The sequence below is a fragment of the Ctenocephalides felis genome, unplaced genomic scaffold, assembly GCF_003426905.1.
Source record: "Ctenocephalides felis isolate EL2017-DRISC unplaced genomic scaffold, ASM342690v1 CF-g0.4_SCAFFOLD_01886, whole genome shotgun sequence".
NCBI classification, from domain to species: Eukaryota; Metazoa; Arthropoda; class Insecta; order Siphonaptera; family Pulicidae; genus Ctenocephalides; species Ctenocephalides felis.
The window spans coordinates 7,587,810-7,590,385 of NW_020538040.1; the positions used below are offsets into that span (position 1 = coordinate 7,587,810).

General features: G+C 33.7%; 1 long non-coding RNA gene across 1 annotated transcript; it reads right to left on the reverse strand.

Annotated features, from left to right (window-relative positions):
* Positions 1 to 320: 320 nt before the first annotated feature.
* LOC113378172 lies at positions 321 to 2,295 on the reverse strand. The gene is made up of 3 exons (XR_003367151.1): positions 2,190 to 2,295; positions 2,049 to 2,114; positions 321 to 440 (listed from the first exon to the last, which is right to left on the reverse strand). It is a non-coding gene; the product is annotated as an uncharacterized LOC113378172 (long non-coding RNA).
* Positions 2,296 to 2,576: the final 281 nt, after the last annotated feature.

The window sequence follows — 2,576 nt, forward strand, 5'->3', positions numbered from 1 at the left end:
CAATGGTTTCTGGAGAATCGATAAAACTGCCAGGTGCTTTGGTTTTTACCAAATTATTCTTCTTTTTCATAATGACGTTGTATTCTTCGTCATTTCCTTTGAAGACAAAATTGCCATCGCTTCCGAAAACAAAGGACGTGATTATAGTACGTCCGATGCAACTCAGGCGAAGGTACACGGTTAAGGAACCGCTGGAACTGCCGTCCAGATTAACCAACCGAAAACTGAAATTAGAACCAGATATAAATACCTGGTTTAAATTAAAAATCTAGTTTTACGTACCAGTCTTTGTGCGATTCTGATACTGGATACTTGTATCCGTTCTCCTTTAGTTGTCTCGAAATGCATTTGAATTGCTGGGCGATGGAGATGTTGCAAAAACCTATCGGGATTTTGTCCTCTTTAGGCACCTTGACTTCTTTGTAGACCGAAACTATTATCTGCCAAAAGGAAAATAAACTGATGGTAACTTCCCGTAGAAAATTTTGACATATCTTTACGCTTGAAAGAACAAAAACTTGAAGAATTTTGGTGTATCTTGGAGAAAATTACTAATTAACTTAAAAATAATAAATTAACCGATTCCCAACCGTTTTCAAAATACAGAGAAAAAGTTCTGAAAGTGAGAGTTATTGAGAGCATCCGATTTGAATGATTCAAAAAATATTTCACTTGTGTTGACGGAATTAAGAATCAAATTTTTGCGAAGGCGGTTTTGGAGATGCTAGTTTTTTTTTACAAAAATTGACATTTGTTGGTCAAATATGATCTTTACAAATCATTACTATTGATTCACATATTAATGCAATTATTGGTGAATAGATAAACAGATGTGTATACAGGTTTATGGGTAGTGAAAAGTAGAAAATTATACATGTAAGCAGGTTGGCAGGTAAACAGATAAACAGATAAGAAGATAAAAAAAAGACAGATAGACAGATAAACTGGTAGGCTGATAAACTGAATTATAAAGAAACGGCTTGGCAGATCGTCGCACAAAACTGTCAAATGATAGTCCTCATTGAAATACATCAAATGGCTTTTAAATTTCTGAAATCGGTTCAGGCGTTTTTGAGAAAATGTCGATCAAAAGTCTAATTTTGACAAATATTTGATTATAATTTAAAAAAAAATTTGCAAACTTTGACGAATTTTTAACGTTTCGTAGGGTCGTAATATTTTAGTATGATCTTTGAGACTATGGTATCTACTGTCAAAAAAATAATAAAAATTGTCGAAAAAAATTAGTTTAACACTTTATTACAAGAAAATGGCAGGACCGATCCAATATCTTTCGAACGGTTTTTGAATTTTTAAAATCTATTCAGAATTGCGGGCTAAAATGTGGACGAACTTTTTCCAATTTTCTGCGATGTACAAAGAAACGGTTTGGCCGATCGTCGCACAAAACCGATGAACGCTAGTCCTCATCGAAATGCATCGAATGGCCTTTAAATTTTGAGATCGGTCCAGCCGTTTTTGAGAAAACGTTGATTTACGGCGAAAAATCTGTTCACATACATGCATACACACACAGACTTATTCAAAATGTGGCCTAATTCGATTCAGAATGACTTGAAACGTCGAGAAAAAATAAAATAGCGATTCGGATTTTTTGATGAAAATATGAACTCTACTTCGGGAAGTTAATAATTAATGAGTTAATAAAAATCGAGGTAATAATATATCAAAACCTTGACTATCTAAATTTGTCAGTGCAACATAAATTTAATCAGTTTTAGATTAGGATGGTTCTTGAAATGACTATCAAGATGCCCCAAGAACATTTATATGTGGCATACGTTGTAGTGGGTAAACCATCCATATAATTTGTGTTAGCTGCCTCTTTCACTGTATATCACACACTTTTATATTCACAACTACAACAAGTTAGCTATTTTTTTATACTATAAATGTTCTAGAAATATTTTTTATGACTAAATAAGATATGCCAGGTCAGGAAATACACAAACACACACAAACACACACACACACATATTATATATATATATATATATATATTATGTAAATTATATTCTATCCATTACCTGAAAATCCGTCATCGCCCACACCTCAATCTCGGCCGACATCGGAAACAGGCAAGATTTGCCTCCCTAATAACAGAAGAAAATAATATAATATTCAACTAATATTGATGTATGTAACTAATGTAAATGTATCTTTGCTACCTTGAGGAATGTAAAGGGGTAGTCCGGATGGGGCTCGGCGTCGAATTCATCCTGGTTGAGCGTGACGACCGCATTGTTCAGAAACTCGAAGCAGACGCAGGTCTTGTCCTGGGCGTGCGCCTCGTACGGAAGAATCGTCAAATCGACCTGGAAATCAAAAAAAAAATAGAAAAATATTTAAATGGGTAAAGTTGCATTTCATAAAACTAGTTGCATAAACTTCCATAAGCATCGATAATTATAAATCTCGGTAAACACCTGAATAATAACATCTTGCAATAAGTAACTTATGTTTTGTTTACATTTTTGCATTCCAAGCTATTTACCAACTTCTGGATAAATTTACACTGTCATTATCTTCTCTTAAATATTTGCAGAAATAAAAGA